We start from the raw sequence: 21,143 nt of genomic DNA, 5'->3' as shown, positions 1-21,143 counted from the left end.
TTTTTTTTTTTTTTTAATCAATTCTAAGCCTCAGGTGTTGGTCAAAGCACTTTTCAAGAAACTTGACGAGAAATGCTCAAAAACCACTTTACAAACGAACAAAAGAAAAGATCTAAGGCTGCTTTGAACATGCTCTTGTGGTGAATATTTTCTGTGAAACACCACAGTGCAGCTAGTCCTGATGCTGGGCTGTAACTGATATAAGTCATAAGAGAAAGGCTGCATTGAAGGAAGCCGTCCCTCCCCACACCCTCTTCAAGGGTTCTGATACCCCACATTCCTCATTCATTTTAAATGTTCTTTACAAAAATGGCATCTCTCTGATGCCCCCAAGGTAGATGGACCTCTGATCTACTGGGTTGTTTTTATTTTATTTTTTCCCCTCAGTCTACCGCAATAAGTATCTTTTGGACCTAACAGGTGTCTCTAAATCCCCTCTTTACAATAGCAAACATTTGCATTGTAAAGAAACATTTGAGGAAAAAAAGAAAGCAAGGCTAGGAGAATAAAAGAGCAATTAGATTCCTAAAAGAAAAAGTGTGTCTCATTTTGCATAACAATGCAGCAACTAGGATTCAAATCTGCCACGCCTCTTAACACTTCACCAATGTGCTAGAGGTAGCCTGGAAGCCTAAAATGCCAATGCTGGCCAATAAGCTTCTGGTAGTGGCCCCCCAGATAGCAGATGGAGAATATTACTGAAAATATTTGAAGGTTAATATGTAAGTATACACATACATAACATTGGGTATGGCTTTTTAAATTATTATTAGGGTTCTCAATGGTTTCTGAGTCTTTGGTGGTCAGATAGAAATTTTCTGCTACTCAACACTCAAGCAACAATCTCATTATTTATGCAAGCATTCTCTCTTCAGACAAGCAAGGCACAGAACCAGGTGTAAATTTTAAGTCTTTTGAAATGGAAGTTTGAAATTTAACTCGCTATTGGTAAGGCAGAAATGTTAAAAATAACCACTCAATGCAGTAAACAAACTGTGTATCCTTAATGTCTTCCTTGTGCTCTAAGAGTACACATATAAAGTCATACATGCCTACATAGACGACCAGAAAGGAGACAATGATGACACCTCTCCAAAAAATTACTAGCCCAGGTCGCTTTGCTTTTACCGAAGCACCAACCTCCATCAGGTTAGGGAGGAGGAAAAAAAAAAAAGAGACAACCTTGCAAAACTCACCCAAAAGTTATATAAACAAAGAAGGGGAGAAGCCCAGTCTAGGCTTTACACCCATGTGCTACTAAAATTACATAACACCCGGTGCAGACATTGAATAAGGAATGGATTCTGCACAACACCCCCACTCCCTCGGCTCCCAAGCTTTCCTCATTCCCTTAAAAAATCCAAACGCCTGGCAAGAGCTAGTGGACGACTTTGAATATTTATTTTATTGCCGGAGTAAATCCTGCGAGAGTTGGAGGTACGTTTAGGCCCGAAGTTTGAATGTGCAACAGCCCCGGGGCGCAGCGACTCACACTCTCCGGACCCGGAGGAGAAAGAACTGACAAGCAACAGCAGCAGCCAGCAAGGCCTTCTTCCCCCTCATGGTGCCTCCCGCTGGAAAGTTTTCCACGCAATCGATCCGAGGACAAGGAGCCCATTTCCCCCGCCTGCCTGACTTTGCAGGAAAGGCGAGCCGGGAGACCGGAGGGGGCTGGCAGGGAAAAAACTGAAAAGCTCCGCACACAGCCGGCGGCAGGGCTGCGCAGGCTCCTTACCTGGAGAACGCGGAACAAAAAGGGGCGCGGGGTTCGCGGAGCTTGGGGTGGCGGCGCGGCCGGCGGACAGGAACCGGTCTCCGAGCCGCAGCTCTAGGCCCGCGCCACAGCCCGCGGCCCGGCCCCCGCCGCCGCCGCTTCCTCCCTCGCGCGCGTCATGTCACGGCAATCAAACATGTCTGTGTGCTGTGTGCGCTTCGTTGCTGTGACTTCCTGATTCTCTGCCGCTCGCGCGCGCACACACACACATTCACAACCACACGCACACGCCACCCCCACCAGCCCTCGCCACCAAACCTCGCCTTGTCCTTCCCGGGCTCCAGGGGAGGGTGCGGGCAGGAGCAGCTGCCCGAGCCGCTGCTCCCGACGCACTGGCTCCTGCGCGCACAACACACACTCACACTCGCACTCACACTCACGAGCAGACACACTCGCGCCGGCCGGGAGGGCGCGGAGGCTCGAGCCGCGGGAGCTCGCCGCCCCCTCCCACCCCTCCACCCTACTTAGCCGCCCTGCCAAACTTTTTTTTTCCTGCCTGATCCACGTCCAACTTCCCTCCACCCCACCCCCCAAGCAGCCCAGCCAGCCCCGCGCTCACCACCATCCGCAGCAAACGGCAACCCGGATAAAAATAATAATGCAATCCAGGCGGCGAAGGCGGAGGCGAGCGATCAGACACTGGCAGGAGGCGATTTCCCCGCGTGTACCGGAAACCGGCCCAAGTGCCCCGGCCAAGGCGCGGGTGTCCCCTGGAGCCCGCACTGCCGCGCCCCGCCCTGCGCGGTGTAACTGCGCCCAGGCTGCGAGGCCTGGTGCGGGGCACTGAGAGCACTGTGCTCCGTGTGAGCCCTGCGACCGGAGGGCGCCGAGGGGCTGGCGCGCCGGACCGGTTATTTAGGGAAGTGCATCGCGACACCTTTGCAGATGGCATGGCCGTGTTTTGCAACGCAAACGGGAGGAGGGAGGACGGCCGGGTGGAGGGGGAGAGCAAAGGAAGGGGTAAACCAGATTGGGATGGGAATAAAGCAAACTCCTGAGCAGGGAGCGAGAAGGAAGGAGTGCGTGTCATCGTTAAGAGGAGGCTCCTACTCGGTCTCCCCGCCTCCCGCCCTCGCCACCCCCCTATTCCCTTCCCCACTGCAGCCCTTCCCCTTCCCGGACGAATGACACCGCCGCTGCCCGATGGTGCGCGGGTCCTGTTTGTGACAGTCAGGCAGAGAAGATTATCGGGATCATGGCCTCCCCTGCCCGCAGCCGCCGTGGCTCTCCCGGGTCCCGGCGCGCCCCTAGCACCCGGACGATCGCAGGCGCCCCACGCCCGCAGCTCCCGCGGCGCTAGCAAGGGGAAGACGCGAAGCAAAAGAACACAGACCCAGGGAGAGGAAGGGCAGGGTAACGGAGCCTGGCGAGCACCTCCGTGCCCGACCTCCTTGGGGGCCTCCTCCCTCCCCTCCAGCAGTGCGGCCCGGGCCGGACATCCCGAACTTCAACACCCGAGCCTGCGCTGCCGCCAGGTACAGGGGCAGGGACGTCCGCAGCGCCCGGGGCGCAGCCCCCTGTCAGCCCCTTTGCCTAAAGGCCTGCCTACCAATCAGCGTCCCCATCCACGCCGGAGGAAACGCGGAAAGTGGAGGTGACACCTCCGATCAGGCACGCACCGGCCCCGCGGCAGTGGCCGCCGCCTCCTCTGCGCGTCAGCTCGGGCTTCTCCCGCTGCGATCCGCTCACGTCTCCGCAGCCGGAGCCCTTTAAACAAGTCCCTGGGAAGCTGGTGGCAGCAGTGTTCGCTGGCGCCCCGCCGCCAGCCTGGGCTCCTCGCCCTCCTTTCCCGTTCCCCTTCCAACTCTTCCGGGGAGGGTACCTCGGGATGAACAGAAGCGTTTCCATCCTCCTCCCCTGTACCCCAGGCCTTCCCCCTCCAGCTGCCATCCCCCTCCCCCCGCCTCGCTTTTAAGGGGATGGGGGGTATTGCAACCTGGCCGAATGTGTGTGTTGCAACCTTGAGTTGGCAGCGCATCTGACTGCCTACTCAGGATCAAGGCTGTGGTTTGTTGGGATTTTTTTCCTCCTTTGCCCCCTTGAAGTAGTAATTATTACTGTTATTATTAGAACAGCAAGGTTCGGTTGAAACTTTCTCGTTTCTTCCACGGCCGCCTGGGAGCTGTCGTTACAGCATTCCACCTGAGGCCCGCGGGGAGGAGGCGGGCTTTTTTTGTTGTGGCGGTTGGCCCGCCTGTTTGTTTTGGTCTCCTTGCATGCACAATAAATAATAATTAGGATAATAATGAATAATCCCGGGCGAAGGCGGCGCGGTGCTGGAGGGGTTTGCGCGGCGGCTGCAGCGGGGCGGCCGAAGGGAGGGGAAAGAGGAGAAAAGAGTTGTAAGTTATATTTACCTTGCTCGCGAGGAGTGTGCTGGCTGAATCTCTTCCCTCTCTGAGTCACCCAGAGTACAGAAACAGAGGGAGAGAAGACTAGATTATGAATATGACTTCATTGATGACAGCCGTCCCCTCCTCTTCCTAAACTCGGGCTCCGCCCAGCGTCCCACCCTCGCCTCCTCCACGGGCGCCGGAAGACGTGCCGCAGTTGGCCCCGCGCGCCGCTCCTCCCTGCCCGCCCGGGCGCGGGTTGGCGGGACGCGCCTGTCACTCGCCCAGCTCAGCGACTCCGGGAGCGCGGGGGGAGGAGGGGGCGGTGTGCAAGAATGTGGATCGAGACAGCTCTACTGTATGCGTGGATCCGTGTGTGCCTGCAAGGCGCCGGCTCTCGGGCGGTGTTTGTGCCTGGAGCAGAGAAACTGCGCAGGATGCAGAAAGCCCCCAGCCCTGCTGGAGTTGGGCGCCCGCTATCCCTTCCCTGGGAGTCCTCTTCTGCGGGCGCTGCGGGGCTCCTCCAGGGAGACTGGGGAAGGGGAGGAGGCGAAGCAAAAAGGGAGGGCAGCCGTAGTAATAGCGCGTAGTAGTTTGGGGGTATGTGGAGAAGGTGCTGGAATTTAACTGTGCCTCCGCCTGCCAGTGCGAGCCTGCAGAGAGAAAGGGAGGGGATGGGGGGGAGGGCTCCGAGTGGCACCAAAGCTGTTTGTGGCACAGTGTTGACTGTGGAAAAAACGGGCATTGTCGTGCCGGCTGAAACTTTTTCTCCCCCTTCCCCAAGGCTGTCATTATAAATCTGCCCCCTATTCCCCGTAAAAAAAAAAAAAAAAAAAAAAGAAGGCGGGCACAAAGAACATTCCTGCCAAATCTGTCTCTTCCCTGAAGGACTGCAAGCTTCCAAATGCCAACAAGGGAGAAACAGCTGAGAGGCTGAACGCCTTATAAATAAGTAAACCCACCCTAACCTCTCTCTTTACCTCGTGGACTAGACACAGCACTATAACCTTCCCTCACCTGCCATCTTCGCTAAAATATTTACAAAATTACGGAAAAACAATCCCTGGGGGCGGGGCTGGCGGGTTAGGGGGTGGCTGAAGCATGGAATCTGGTTTTGATTTAAAAAGAGGAATAAATCTCTTATTCTCTGCAGACCGTAGTCTCTTCCCTCTCACCCCGCATTTAAGACCAATTAAGGCTACAAATTGTAATCTGCTGGCAAGTCGCGGTTTTGAGACCTCTTTGCTCCAATTTTCCTTGAAATACAGTACTTTGGCCGGACCAGTAGGTCAGTGTTTGGTGAGACAATTTTATTTTTAGTTTTATGAAGTGTGAAAGAATGTTAGGAGATTTTAAATCAGGGCCCTATTACTTTAGACTCAGATTAATGTAGGTGCTTGACTCTTAAAATTAAAACTGTTCCTATGCAGTAGTGTTATGAAAAGTATGATTTATCCCTTATTTCGTAATGTAATGGCTTAAATTAGTCATTCAAAGTGCACTGTGACTATCTGGTTGAGGATTTTTCCCCCTAGAGTAAAATCCTATTTTAAGACCATTTTACTGTTACAAAATTGACTCCATTTGAGCAACTGGGTCTGAAATGCAGTTCTAGGATGCTTAAAACTTCAAGCTGGATAAGTTGAAGACAAGAAGTAATGGAAAGAACGCCAAATGCTGCCATGTAGTAATTAAGAAGCAAGAATTGTTTATATCACTAGTCCACTGCTGGCTGAAGGAGAGCCCACCAGGGCACCATTTTCATGATGGCTAGGAGTGTTGGTGATCACCCACCCCATAGCTTTCTAAGGTCTTATTACTTGCTTGTTAACTTTAGCTTCATCATTTTCTGTCTATCTTGAAGTGAACCTCAAGACAACAAAAGATAATAATACGGCTAAGAGAAATAGAATATAGTGCGCCCTGAAGGATCCATTGTAAGAACTTGCTTTTCTGCCTGAGGATATGCCGGTGTAACTATTAACTGAGAAATATATAGTGAGAAATTTTAAGCAAGATTAGTAGTGTAGTAAAAGTGTAACATAAATACTAACTTCTAACTGCCTAATAAGTCGCAACTAATAATATAGCCGGATGACCTAGCTGTCTCTAATAAAGAGATTTAACCTAATAGCAATGCTTATTACATTGAGAGTATTAGGTTTTCATTTTTTAGGGTCTTAATTTGTTTCCCTGGCATGCCAACCTCACATGCCAATTTTCAGAAATTGATAACTTCACTTTCATTCCCTTGTGAATAAATGCCCTTTATCCCCTTAAGATTCTACCTCCACTTGCCATGCAAATCCTCAAAAAACAAAAACAAAACCCAATCAATTAGTAAGTCCCTGGAAAAAGAAACTGTCCATTCCCTCTGGCATTTTGTCAGAGGGAAAGTAAAGAAGAAAACATTCCCTTTGTTATATGTGTATATTCTTCAGCTCATACAAAATTTTGATGTTGTCCTTGGAGGCGTTGGTGTCCATGTATTGTATATGCACAGCTATGGGAATTGAAAATAAAATATATCATTGGGAACAGAGATTAAATATAGATACTGCATCTCCCTCTCCCTTCACGTTGGTCTAAGAAAGCACCACCTTCCCCCATCACCCTTCAAGTCTTTCCTCTAAAAATTCATCTTGTTTGTAGTTTGTACCCCAGCAGTTAGGAATTTTATAAAATAAGGCCTAAACTCAGGAGAAATGAAAAGGCAGCATCATTCACTTGGTACAAAAAGAAGATTGTAGAACATATAGCATGAGTTTCACCTCTGAGGTAAAACGAAATTTAACAATTGAAGTGAAGGAGGAAAATGATGGGGTTTTTTGTTTTGTTTTGCAGAAAATCATACAAAAGCAAATGTGGTTGGAGGGTAAAAGGACTCCAGGAGGCTGCACAGAGTGCTACATTCACACGAAGCTTTTCTTTTTGGACTTTGATGAGTCATAATGTGTTCTCTGAACTTGCTTTTCTCTTTCTAGTTTGGTATCAAAAGATAGAAGTCACTTTTTCATGTCTATATGGCCACGTTCACTTGTTATGTAAGTCTGCTTTGGTTGGCATTCTGTATAGAGGAGATATTGGATTTCAAACTTGATATCTGGATACAACACCCTCATAAAGAATAATTCCATGCACAATGTTAGGAAGCTTCTAGTCCCAACAGACAAACTGCTAATGCTGCCTGAAATGTTGCCTAGCTTCAAACATAAGCAGGTAAGACCATTTAGGCAGTGAGTATTTCATCTTCAGTTATGGAAACCAAGCTTTGACAAATTGAATCAGCTGACATTTAATTTAAAGAATAGTTTAGAATTAGCAAGTAAATTTATTACAGAAATCAACACTCCTCTCTCTCCATTTTTCTTTTTTTTCTTTTTGAGTCAGAGTCTTGCTCTGTTGCCCAGGCTGGAGTGCAGTGGTGGGATCTTGGCTCACTGCAACCTCCGCCTCTCAGGTTCAAGGGAATCTCGAACCTCAGCTTCCCAATTAGCTAGGATTACAGGTGCCCACCACCACACCCAGCTAATTTTTGTAATTTTTGTACAGACAGGGTTTCACCATGTTCGCCAGGCTGATCTGGAACTCCTGACCTCAAGTGATCTATCTGCCTCTGCCTCCCAAAGTGCTAGGATTACAGGTGTGAGCCACCACACCCCACTATCTCTTTTTTTCTAATGGGCATGTTCAATAAATTATGTTTTTCACAATCATTCCCCTAAGATACCACCCCCAATTCTCTTTATGATTATATCATTCTTTAGCTTAAAATCCTTTGTCTGTTCCCAATCCATTTTACGATAAGTTTCAAACTCCTTCGCATGTTATCCTAGGCTGTGCATGGACAGGTCTCTACCAGCGTTGTAGACCCCGCTGCCAAAATGCTTGGGCTCAGGGAAAACCTGTCTACCGTTTGGTTCCTAAGTGACCACATTGGACATTTTCCCCTCTGACTAAAGTGCAGGTCCTCAACCCACATCCTCAAGACTCAACTGTGACCCAGAATCCTTCTAGTGGTCTTCCCTGTTCTCCCCAGGCAGAGGAAGCTGCTTGTCCTACTCTGCTCCCATAGCAACCAGTGTGCACCTCCATTATAGCACTTGGATGCAATTATTCGTTTGGTGTTGTCCTCTAGATGGTTAGTGCCTGAAGGGTGTTTCGATTCATCTTTGAAACTTCAGCAATTAGCCTGATACCTAGCACATTGTATTTAAAAAAAAAAAAAAAAAAAAAAAAAAAAAAAAAAACTTTGTTGAAGGAAAGGATGAGAGATAGATAATAAAATTACCTGACATAGAAAATTTAGCAGGTCTTCACTATTAGTAATTATCATGTTAATGAACAACATCAATAAGTGTTCTGAATCTTTACATTCTCTGCCAAGGCTTGAAAAGGCTTGGAAAATGTTTTTGGTTTTTGTTTTATTTTGTTTTGGGGAGGGCGGATGTGGGAAGATGAGGAGAAGTTACAGCTCTTGTAGTTATAGAAAGAGCACTGACAAGTGGTTTTGTTTGTTTGTTTTTAAATTAGGATAGGAGTAACATGAATGCACACATGGCAATTGTTTAATACAGTAATAATAATTATAATTGCAGCTCCTTTTCATTTCTATTTTAAATTACATGCCTGAAGTTGTGCAGAGACTTGTACATATGTTGTTTAATCCATTTAACCCTATGAGATCTATGACTTCATCTCCATTTTACAGGTGAGGAAACTGAGAATCAGGAAGTAATTTGCCTAAGGCAGCGATCTCCAAAGTGGAGTGACCAAGACAATTCATTGTGATATAGGAAGAGCAGAAGCAATTGTTTCTTTTTTTCTTTGATAATTAAAAAAAGTAATGATGCCAGGACAAAAAAAAAGAGCTTTATGTGTATTTATTATACTCCTTGACCCTTGACCCTAGAGTCTTTCCATGGTCCCTAAGTAAACTGGTCATGTGTCACGTAGTGAAGCTGAAGAGGACTGAAAAACAAAAAGCGCCACAGGCAGAGGGGTGACACTGGCACCTTCTGGTTCTTTCATTGTCATTGACATCTTTTTAAGCATTGATACTGCCTCAAGTTTGCAGGTTCCACGTTAAATAAATTCATAAGATTATATCATCTAGGTTTAACCAATCAACTCTCTTATTTGGAGAGCAAGTGGCTTAAAAAACAATTCCCATGAAGAGATAGAAGATTGAGATAATACCAGTAATATAAGCACAGGTGAAAATCAGGATCAAATTTGCCAATTTAACCTCTAAGAACTCTTTTCCAGTCAGGTTGAGGAGTAAAACAATGACAGCCTAATTAGATCTAACAAGAAACAGGTCAAAAACATTCACAATTTTCCAGGACTATTTGAAATTTGGATTTATATTAACTTTCATGAATGATGAATTCTGATCTAAGCATGTACTTTTCCATGAGATACTATTGATTGTATGATAGCATGATTAGCAAGATAATTGAAAATTTTCTATTATATTCATCTTATTCTTTTATAATTTCTATTTTGTGTATGTTTTTAATGTATATAATATATTAATATTGAATACATGTGTTATGAATAAATATACATAAATCATGCTCTATCTTTTTTTTTTTTTTTTTTTTTTTGCTTTTTAACTGTAAGGGGGATGTGATTAAACAGCTTGGAGATGACTAAATGATGAAATCAGAATTTTTAACTAAGCTTGGTAGAATTCAAGACTCAGAGTAATCTGTGTTGCTCATGTAAAAACTGCCCCAAAATTTGTCATCAGTACAGGGTTCTTAATCCATAATGGAGGGTTGATGGGGGTGGAATACAAATGATCTTTGAGGCTTCTAAGAATTCCCTGAAACTGTGTTCAAAATTCTAGGATCATGTTAATGTACGCTTTCTGCAGACAGAGTCTCTACATTTCATCAGATTCTCAAGGGGATCTTCCCCGAAAGGGGTAAGAATCACTGACCCAGAGGTATCAGCAGCCTCAATAACCTAGGGTAATTTTCTGATAAGAAATTAATCCTCTCCATAACTTTTATAAAACTAAGTGTGCACATTTTATATATCCAAACATATCTACCCTTTAAAATCCTAACTCAGTGTTTTTAGATAAACCAAATGCACTCTAACTGCCCAAAGAAGGACTCCATTTGTCTCTAGAGATGGGCTTTCTGAGGATAAGTTTATTCTAAAGCATTTTCTCAATAGTACTGCGTTATATATTGTTGACTAGACTAGAAAGATTTTTTTGTGTTGTCATCAATGTGTCTTTGAGGTTTTGACACATCTTTGGGGGCAGTTGTACATGAGGAAATCAGAACATGAATTCAGGTTCTCAAATTTTCTGTTGTAAATTGTTCAGCTATTTTCACTTTTGTTTGGCCAGCCATTGCACCTGCTACCCTTTGTTCTGTACTGTGCTTCTCTGATTGATAATGTGCTTTGGTACCAATGTAACACTGTAGCTAACCTCTAAGCCCGTCAGCTAAATCCGTGTATTCCTCTCCCATGCTGTTATATGAGATTTTATTACAGTATTTTACTTTTTGACCACCTTCAGCTGTTATTGGGCTTATCTTTTTGGTTACTATTCATTGCTTTTTGTTGGTGTGTGACCCTTTTCCAGCTTGGCTTATGTTGTGTCACTCACCAGATTCTTACTTCAAGTTCAGTACACAAAAGCACAATTCACTATTGTCTTTTTTCAATCCTGTTTTCTACACTTGAAGTTCTATGTAAATTCAAGAGATGAGTAGAAAGTAAGCCAGGAATATATCAAAGCGGATACAACTATTGAAATTACATTAGATGACTCTTTAGAAACCCAAAATAAATATTCTGCTTTGGAGAAAAATAAAGTTAGTTTCTCCACAGGTAGGGACAAAATACATTCCACAATGGTATGACTTTATTTTAGTTTTCAATGGTGTTACCAGCCAGAAAGTGATGAATATATAAAACAAATATAAAAAGTTTCAGGAAAGAGTTGCAAGCATCTGGATTCTGCATGGGGCAAGTTTAATGCTGGGCAGGAAGCTTTTATCTCCCCTCCAGATAAACTCAACTGAACAGTCACTGACTTCAATGAGTGTTGGGCCTAAAGGAAAAGCTCACATTTGATCTGGAACTGTGCATATTCAATTGCTCATCTTACCAGAGACATTGTGATACCTGTTGGAATTTTACTATTGAGAAGACTACTTGGTACCTTTCAATAGCAGACTTTCCTTAAATATGGGGGAAAACAAGGAATTCTCTGATCAGATTAAAAACATCACAATATACAACTGTTTGGTGGTTGTTTAATACTTAGGACTTAGGGTTTGAGGGTATATTTGAATCTTAAAGAGGTTGATCTCACCCTTTACCTATATTTTATTAAAATACTTTAAAAATATATCCACTTATCAGGGGTGGATTTTATGGTATGATTTATCAACTGACATTACCTGTAACCACAGTTACCTAATAGTCTGCAGTTCTCTTGGCCCATATCAATGTCAATTATGTTCCCAAGAACTTAAGACCAGAATGTTGAGCTATTATTTCTAATGCTAACATAATACATAACTACTTACTAATTGAGGAAAATAATAGTGAAAGCATAATTTCATGTTCTAAATAAATGACTATTCTTTTAAACAGTCTTCAAATGCTATCATCACTGGTCTTTAAGCTATTACAGACTATGTATCAGTCTTACTTAAAATGGTACCATTGAAACTTATAATAACCACTGGTTTAAAAAATACATATCAATCTCAGAACCTCTGGTTCCATGCATAAAGTAAACATAATACACTAGAACACATGTTTGAATGGATTACCCAAGATCACCCACTAAGATTAGAATGGTGGTGTCCACATTCCCAGTCAGTAGATCATCTACTATACAATAGTTACCCTTAAAAGAAGAGGAAAAATGCTCCAAGATCATGTTCTGCAACTCAGTGATAACCATCAGTGACCAACTAAAGAAATACCTCAGCACCATCCATTGCATGCTAACGTGCAAAACTGCTCGCAGTAAGAAATGTATTATGTATCATGACCTGTTATACACATACTCAACATACTCACACAGTGAATTGTATCAGTCAGGGTCCGACCAGGAAAACAGAAGGAATTTAATTCAGGGAATTGGTTACATAGATGATGAAAGAGCTAAGAACTTTTAAAGAATTGAGTAGCAACAGTAAGAAATCAGTTATCCCCTCTAGGCTTTGAGAAACCAAGAGATAATTAATGAAGCCCAGAGACCGGAGTAGCCTAGTGAAACCTGAAACCATGATGATTCTCGGAGTTAGAGGGATGGAGGTACAACTGTTGGTAGAGATGCAGCTAGAGGCAGAAAGAGAAGAGAACACTCCGCCTTCTGCCTTCTTCCTGTGTTCCAGCTGTCCCGTCTCTTGCTTGTAAGCATCTCTTAGAAGTCAGCCCTGACTGCAGCTGACACAGGAAGATGGGAAGTGTAGCCCACAAGGGTCACCCTCCCTCTCTGCCTTATAGAGCAGAGCCGAAGGAAAAATGAGGTATGAATCTGAGAGCCAACACGCAGTAACTAAAATGAGGTTTTCTAAAACAATACTTATCCTGACTAAATACAATGCCCTCTGAAGTTAATATTTTCTATTCTATTTCTTCTTCTTTTTAAAAAAATGTTGGACACAACTCACCACGGCTTTTAACTCATAATGAGTTAAAAAACATTCTTTGAGCCAACAGGGGATACACAGGTTAGAAACTTCTTGCCCTTACCTAAATATTCTGCTTTTAGAGCAGGTTATTAAAACATGGGTCTTATGATCAGGAGTTTATGGGTTATATTCCATGATTCTTATTCAAATAAAAATTTCTAATGGGTTCCTGTATTTGAACTATCTTTTTTGATAAATGAGTAACAGTTAATGATGGATGACAATAAAACATACAAGTCAGTCTTGGTTCTTCTTTTTCCACAATCGACAAATAGCCAGATATTATGAATATCTATCAATTATTTCTATTTTGAATCCATGGACATCAGAATAATTCAATAGCAGTTACGACTTTCTAATAGAATCATTCTTTGTAAGTCATTTTTACAAGGATACTGGTAATATACAAACCACAATTAGCATATGTGAACATGCCCCCACGACTATGCAAATATATTAAATGTAACAATTTAACAAAAATTGAAAGCAAATTAACAATGAATATCTAAAATTGCATATGCAATAATTTCAGACTTTTGGAAATGTAGTAAAGTGGACACACTTACCTAATTCAAATTAATGACAGTGAAAATTTTTGTTAATTATTATATTTTCGTTTTTATGTCACATATGCTAACAGCAAAATTTATAAAATTCCCCACCTTGGTGAGAGTTTCGACTGTGAAATTTGCTCTTAACGGTTATAGGGCCTAATGTTTTAGTAGTGTCATGATGGATTTGTTAGTTTCTGGTCATAGTCAAAGGTACAGTATCTGGTCTTTGCTGATTTGCAATATAGTATTCAGGGCATTTTTGAAAACCAGGAAAAAATATCTAGAAACTGTCTCCATCTGAGACTTAAAGTATTGCATAAACATTGAAAGGTAAGACCACTTAGGCAACTTATAACCTAAACAGCTTCTTTTGTAGGGTTGAATTGTCAATTCATGACATTAATGACACTCTTTTTAAGACTTTTTCAGAGCAGTTTTAGGTTTACAGTGGAATTGAAAGGAAAGGAAGGTACAGTGATTTCCTATATACCGTCTGTTCCCCAACACATGCTTAGCTTCCCCCATTATTAACATCCCACACCAAAGTGGTACATTTTTTACAACTGATGAACCTCCATTGACACATCATTATCATCCAAAGTTCATAGTTTAATTAATATTCACAGTTAGTGCTATGCATTCTATGGGTTCGGACAAATCTATAATTACATTTATCTACCAGTATAGTATCATACAGAGTATTTTCACTACCCTAAAAATCCTCTGTGCTCTGTATATTCATCCCCTTTGCCTCAACCATTGGTAACCAGTGATCTTTTATTTTCTTCATAATTTTGCCTTTTCCAGAATGTCATATAGTTGGAATAATACAGTAGGTATTTCAGAAAAAATAAAGCAGCTTTTTCAGATTGGCTTCTTTTACTAAGTAATATGCATTTAAGTTCCCTCCATGTTTTTTCATGGCTTCCTAACTCATTTATTTTTAGTGCTGAATAATATTCCACTGTCTGGATATACCATAGTTTATGTATATCCAGACAATGGTTTATGTATGTCCAAGATGTCCTTCACTTACTGAAGGACATCTTGGTTGCTTCCAAGTTTTGACAGTTACGAATAAGGTTCCAATAAACTTCTGGTGTGCACATTTTTGTGTCAACAGTAGTTTTCAACTCCTTTAAGTAAATACCAGGAAGTGTGATTGCCAGATTGTATGGTAAGAATATATTTCGTTTTGCTAGAAATCACCAACTATGTTTCAAAGTGGCTGTAACATTTTGCATTTCCACCAGCAGTGAATGGGTGTTCCCATTGCTCCACAGCTTCACCAGACAGCTTCATACTGTCTGGTTACTTCACCAGACAGTGCTACTGTCAGTGTTCTGGATTCTGGTCATTCTAATAGGTATGTAGCAGTATCTCACTGTTGTTTTAATTTGCATTTCCCTGTGACATATGATGTGGCCTATGTTTTCATGTTTATTTGCCATCTGTATATCTTCTTTAGTGAGGTGTCTGTTAAGTTCTTTGGGCCATTTTTAAATTGGGTTGTTTGTGTCTTCTTGTTGAGTTTTAAGAGTTCTCTGTAGGCCGGGCGCGGTGGCTCAACCTTGTAATCCCAGGACTTTGGGAGGCCGAGATGGGCGGATCACAAGGTCAGGAGATCGAGACCATCCTGGCTAACATGGTGAAACCCCGTCTCTACTAAAAATACAAAAAATTAGCCGGGCGTGGTGGCGGGCACCTGTAGTCTCAGCTACTCTGGAGGCTGAGGCAGGAGAATGGCGTAAACCCGGGAGGCGGAGCTTGCAGTGAGCTGAGATCCAGCCACTGCACTCCAGCCTGGGCGACAGAGAGAGACTCCGTCTCGGGGGGGGAAAAAAAAAAAAAAAAAAGAGTTCTCTGTATATTTTGGATAACACTCCTTTATCAGGGCTTTTGCAAATTTTTCTCCCAGTCTGTGGCTTGTCTTCTCATTCTCTTGACATTGTCTTTTTGCAGACCAGAAGTTTTCAATTTTAATAAATTCAGCTTATCAATTATTTCTTTTATGGATTGTACCTCTATATCTAAAGAGCCAAACCCAACATCATCTAGATTTTATCCTATGTTATCTTTCAAGAGTTTTATAGTTTTGTGTTTTACATTTAGGTGTATGGTATATTTTGAGTTAATTTTTGTGAAGCTCTGTGCCTAGATTCCTTTATTTTTATTTATTTTTTTTATGATCAGTTGTCTATACTTATATGGATTCACTTCTGGGCTCTTTATTGCGTTCCTTTGATCTATTTGTTTACTGTTGCACTAATATCATAGTGTCTTGATTACCATAACTTTATGGTAAATCTTGAGGTCAGGTAGTGTCAGTCTTCCAACTGTGTTCTTCTCCTTCAATATTGTGTTGGCTGTTCTGAGTCTTTTGCTTCTTCACATAAACCTTAGAATCAGTTTGTCATTACCTACAAAACAACTTGCTGAGCTTTTTGTTAGCATTACATTAAATATATGGACCAAGTTGAGAAGAACTGACATCTTGATAATATTGAGTCATCCTATTTATGAACATAGAATATATCTCCATTTATTTAATTCCTTTTTGATTTCTTTCATCAGAATTTTATAATTTTCTTCACATATATTTTGTACCTATTTTGTTAGATTTATACTTAAGTATTTCATTTTGGGGTGTGTTAATGTAAATGGTATTGTCTTTTTAATTTAAAATTTTACTTATTCATTGCTGGTATATAGTAAAGTAATTAACTTTTGTATATTAACCTGTATCCTGCAACTTTGCTGTAATTGCTTGTTAGTTCCAGGAGGATTTTTGTGATTCTTTCAGATTTTCTATATAGATGATTATGTCATCTGTGAACAAAGACCATTTTATTACTTCCTTCTCAATCTGTATACCTTTTACTTCTTTTTCTTGTCTTATTGCATTAGCTAGGACTTAATTAAACTTTTAATCAGTGTTCTGAGTCATCACAACTGTTCCTCTTTCCTGAATAACATCCACCATGCCCTTTCTCCAGGAAAAAAGAAAATTCACTTTAGTGATGGATGCACTGCTAGGCTTAAAAAGAGTTGCCATATGTGGCATCTGAAATAATGTTGCCAATAATGAAAAAGGAAAGCTACTTGGAAAAACCAAAGAACACTGAGTGATGTAAGCATCAACATTTGCACATTTAAGTCTGGTGCAGTGGCTCACGCTTGTAATCTTAACACTTTGGGAGGCTGAGACAAGAAGATTGCTTGAGTTCATGAGTTCTAGGCTTCAGTCTAGATTACAACTGCACCACTGCACTCCAGCTTAGGCAACAGAGCAAGGCCTTGTCTCTTAAATAAATAGTTTTCAAAAAGCTCATTAAAGAAAAAAAAATTTGCACCTTTGACAATGTATATATTGAGAAAATGTGGAAAGTATGTATGAGGAAATACTGCTGAAGTCCTTTCCATATCAATTTTGAAAATAATCCATAACATGCTTATTGATGGCAGGGCTCAGCAACACTAGGAAATGGGTTGGCCATCAACAAAAGAGAATGTGAACTCCATTTCATCAAATGAAGTTCCATCTTGGGCAAGTCAAGCGACCTTGGACATGGCAGATCACCTGTGAACCCTTTTATCTTCATTCATAACATGAGAGAATGTGCTCCAAAACATTTCTAAGGTTCCGGCTATCTTAAACTCTGTCTCAGTTTCCTCATCTGAAGATGGGGGTTATTATAATGGCACCTAACACAATGCATTGTTATGAGGATTATAAAAGACAATTGAATTTTTTTTTTTTTTTTTTTTGAGACGGAGTCTTGCTCTGTCGCCCAGGCTGGGGTGCAGTGGCCGGAACTCAGCTCACTGCAAGCTCCGCCTCCCAGGTTTACGCCATTCTCCTACCTCAGCCTCCCGAGTAGCTGGGACTACAGGCGCCCGCCAACCCGCCCGGCTAGTTTTTTTGCATTTTTTAGTAGAGACGGGGTGTCACCGTGTTAGCGAGGATGGTCTCGATCTCCTGACCTTGTGATCCGCCCGTCTCGGCCTCCCAAAGTGCTGGGATTACAGGCTTGAGCCACCGCGCCCGGCCGTAAGACAATAGATTTAATGCACATATTACGCTTCCAACACGGGGAAACACTCAGTAAATCAAGCTACTATTTTTTTTTAGTTCCATCTGTCTAAGAAGTTACAAAGAATGATTATTATCTGCTCTAATTTTTTTTAACTCTTAGAAGTCAATTACTTTTTAATCTACTAAATTGCATTGGTCTTTTTGTCCTAACTTAATACTTCTCCTTTTTCTAAGGTAAATTATGATCAGTTCCTTCCATGGACTTCACTTACACTTGCCCTTTTGCACCTTCTTGGCCAAATCCCCACATTTTAGGCCTTCTTGCTCAGTCCATCTTCCTTTGAATGCCCTTTCAGAACTCTTGGTCACTCCCATGCTCAGAAAACAAGGTGTCAAATCTTCACTACTCCCCGCAAATTTTAGTTCAATATCTCCAACTGCCCGAAGCCATGCATGTTTGAATGGTTTTCCTTCATTTTACCACGTCTAAAGCATAATTCCTCATTTTACCTAAAATTTAGTGTCTTGTGCAAGCATCTCTTTTGTTGTCAATAACTCTTATTATTTGCATGTATTTTTTGTACTGACAAATTATATTACCAAATATTTGATTAAAGAAAAAAATCATCCTAAATTCCACAGGCTCAACCTAATCACTGTGCTAATTTAGTTGTAGTTCTTTCCAATCTTTTTCATCATGTATTTTTTGTACCATAATCACAGTTTACAATTCCCATTGTATCTTGCTTATAATTCTAAGTATTCCCTAAGGATTTTCATTGTTAAAGCCTTCATAATAGATTATTGTATGACTATTCTCTCTGTTTCTAGTAATTCTGTCCCCCAGTTCAATCTACATGTCTGACTAACTTTAATCTTATTCACAGCACTGTTTTATGCATCTTTCATGTACTCAAGAACCTTGAGGGATTTTTTTTTTCAGGGGCATCTCTGTCACCCAGGCTGGAGTGCAGTGGCACAGTCTTGGCTCACTGCAGCCCTTGCCTCCCGAGTTCAACCAATCCTCCCACCTCAGCCTCCTGAGTAGCTGGGATTACAGCCATGTGCCACCACACCCAGTTAATTTTTGTATTTTTAGTAGAGATGGGGCTTCACCATGTTGGCCAGGCTAGTCTCAAACTCGTGGCCTCAAATGATCCACCCACCTCAGCCTCCCAAAGTGCTGGCATTATAGGCATGAGCCACCACACCCAGCCAAGAACCTTGGGTGATTCTTTACTGCTCAGAAAATGAAGACTTGGCTCCTTAGTCAAGCACCAAAGGACCTCCTCAAACAGGAATCCATTCTTTTTAGCCTCTTCTTCTATGTAGGCCAAACTCTACTACCGATTTATTCCAAACACCAAAATGTTAATTGCCTTAGTGCTTTCCTTCAAACCATTCCTCCCACCTATAACGCCCACTTCCCCTTTTATGCTTCTTTTAGTACAGGTGCTGTTCTATTCCTCCCCATCACACTCCCCGAGGCTTCCCCAGCTGCGCCACCCATTGTGGTTACTCTCTTCTCTCTTTTGAACAATTTCCACTTGTTTTAATACCTGAGATACTCATTTGACAAGCTCCAAGACCATATCTTCTACCTTAATATGTCCTCAGAGTTCAGGACAAAGGGAATGCTTAATAAATATTTATTAATGATGATGATGGTGCCCATTGTCAGCACAGCTGTTCTGCTTTCTATGATAATGAGAAAGCATTAGGGAGAAAAAACACTCCAGTCCTCCTTAAATGCTGCCAAAAGTCCCGTAAGATTCACATACATCCTACTCAACACCTTAGACATAATCCATGGAGGAAGGGAAGGAGGGAGGGAGGAAGGAAGGAAGGAAGGAAGGGAGGGAGGGAGGGAGGGAAGGAAGGAAGGAAGGAAGGAAGGAAGGAAGGAAGGGAGGGAGGGAGGGAGGGAGGGAGGGAAGAAAGGAGGGAAGGAAGGAAGGAAGGAAGGAAGGGAGGGAGGGAGGGAGGGAAGGAAGGAAGGAAGGAAGGAAGGAAGGGAGGAAGGGAAAAGGAAAGAAAAGAGGGAAAGAAGGAAAGAAAAGAGGGAGGGTAGGAGAGAGGGAGGGAGGGAAAGAAAGAGAAGGGAAGGGAAGGAAAAAGAAGAAGAAAGGAAAAGGGAAGAAAGAAAAGAATGAAAAGAAGGCTTATTTTGCATTTTCACATAATATATTTTATTTATGATATAGCAAAGATAAATGTGAAGCATTCTATTATGAAATGTCTTCAGACTCAGACAGCTTTAACAGTGAGTAGCAGATGAATCCAAATTGGGACCCAGGCTTTGTAAATCCAGCCAATGCATTTTAGTCAAATCATAAGCAGTATAACATGATGACTGAAAGCTTGGGTTCCCAGGTGGTGTTGCCTGGGATAAAATTTCAACTCCACCAACTACTAGTTGCATGATTATGGGCAAATCACTCAATTTTTCTGTGCCCCAGTTTACCCATCTGTGAACGAAGACAGTCGCGGTTTTGTTCTGGAAAATGTTTAACAAACGGCTCTCACCCGGAAGTCTCTGATTTGTAGCATATTTTAAATTTCCATGATGTAAGTATTGCCGCAATGGCTGATTTCAAGCTACCAACAGGCTCACCAAATTCCTGAAAGTGTAACAATCGGCTCTTACTGATATCTTCCTTACAGGGTTGCTGTGAATATTACATGAGTTTGTACATACAAAGCACTTAGGACTGGCCTTGGCACACCATACACTCAGTCTGATAAATATTCACTATTTTTGTTATACCATTTTAGCTTGCTTTCTTCTATGGAAATGGAGGATAGAAATAGTATTATTGAAAAAAGCAGTTGCCTTGCTTTTAGTTCATTTCAGCCCCTTCCTCATCACATGCTTTATGTTCACTACTGCCAAGCAGCCCCATTGACTTATTTGAATTTTCTTTCCTTTTCCTTAATTCATTTTTTTTTTTTTTTTTTTTTTTTGAGCATTCTAAGAATCAGAGGACTGGCTTAAAGCCACGTACCAGGAAAAAAAAAAAGGAGTTATAGAAAGTAAGGATAATCCCAACCGAGTAATTTTCCCTGAATAATCATTTTAGGAAAGACTTAAGTACCACCTCAAATAACTAGATATAAAAATTTTTTTGGATACAATTACTTTTTTCCCCATTTTGAGGGAGACTATGAATTATACTCCACTTAGCCTCTTTTCAAAATAATTTTATTCCCTGGTGTTCTTCTGACACAAAATAAATAAGAATTTTCATTAAAAAGAATCTCAAAATATATTAATCTGAACAGTGTGACTTTCTGCTTTTTGATTTCTGTGGGCATATCCATGACTTCTACTTATAAAATATCTGCTTATGAATATTATAATTTGCTGGGTGTTTCCTCAGAACTAACACTTAGGCAATAAACATTGGATACCTATGGAAAACATGGTGTTTTTCAACCAAATGTTGGCCAGTCAATAGCTCTGCTCATCAGCTAAACACCCCAGACCCTAGCACATTTCTGTAGAGTATCTTGCTCTTTCTTGCTCAGGTGTTTTGTCACTCCTTTGTTTTACAACTTTTGAATTCACCATTTCCTTTTCCCACTTGTAAAATGGTTTGCAACTTTGCTTTTGTGAACTTCCGCTGTTCTCAGCCACTTTCTTCATTGTTCCTTTCCTCATGTTGCTATTTGTTACTTCTGTTCAACAGCTAGGGAGTCTTTTAATTACCAAGCGCCTCCTTTTATCATTGGAGGAATGGAAGAGACATTGAAAAGTTGAGTCTACAA

At 42.0% G+C, this 21,143-nt stretch overlaps 1 protein-coding gene across 7 annotated transcripts in view; it reads right to left on the bottom strand.

Moving 5' to 3' along the window:
- The window catches only part of LOC105491813 (SWI/SNF related BAF chromatin remodeling complex subunit ATPase 2), a 207,934-nt gene that overhangs the window by 176,994 nt on the left and 9,797 nt on the right, over positions 1-21,143 (bottom strand). For 2 of the 7 annotated variants that reach the window (XM_071077729.1, XM_071077734.1), the window contains exon 1: positions 4,132-4,281. The exons of 1 other annotated variant lie outside the window; for it this stretch is intronic. The gene's annotated coding sequence lies outside the window, so the exon portion shown is untranslated. Of the gene's footprint in view, positions 1-1,735; positions 1,880-2,333; positions 2,473-3,393; positions 3,544-4,131; positions 4,283-21,143 lie in introns of those variants that run through there. 4 more of the 7 variants (XM_071077735.1, XM_071077733.1, XM_071077731.1 and 1 more) reach the window with 4 other exon arrangements.

This window comes from Macaca nemestrina, chromosome 14 (genome assembly GCF_043159975.1).
Source record: "Macaca nemestrina isolate mMacNem1 chromosome 14, mMacNem.hap1, whole genome shotgun sequence".
Lineage (NCBI taxonomy): Eukaryota > Metazoa > Chordata > Mammalia > Primates > Cercopithecidae > Macaca > Macaca nemestrina.
The sequence above is the reverse complement of the archived record's forward strand: the minus strand, read 5'-3'. Positions and strand labels throughout refer to the sequence as shown.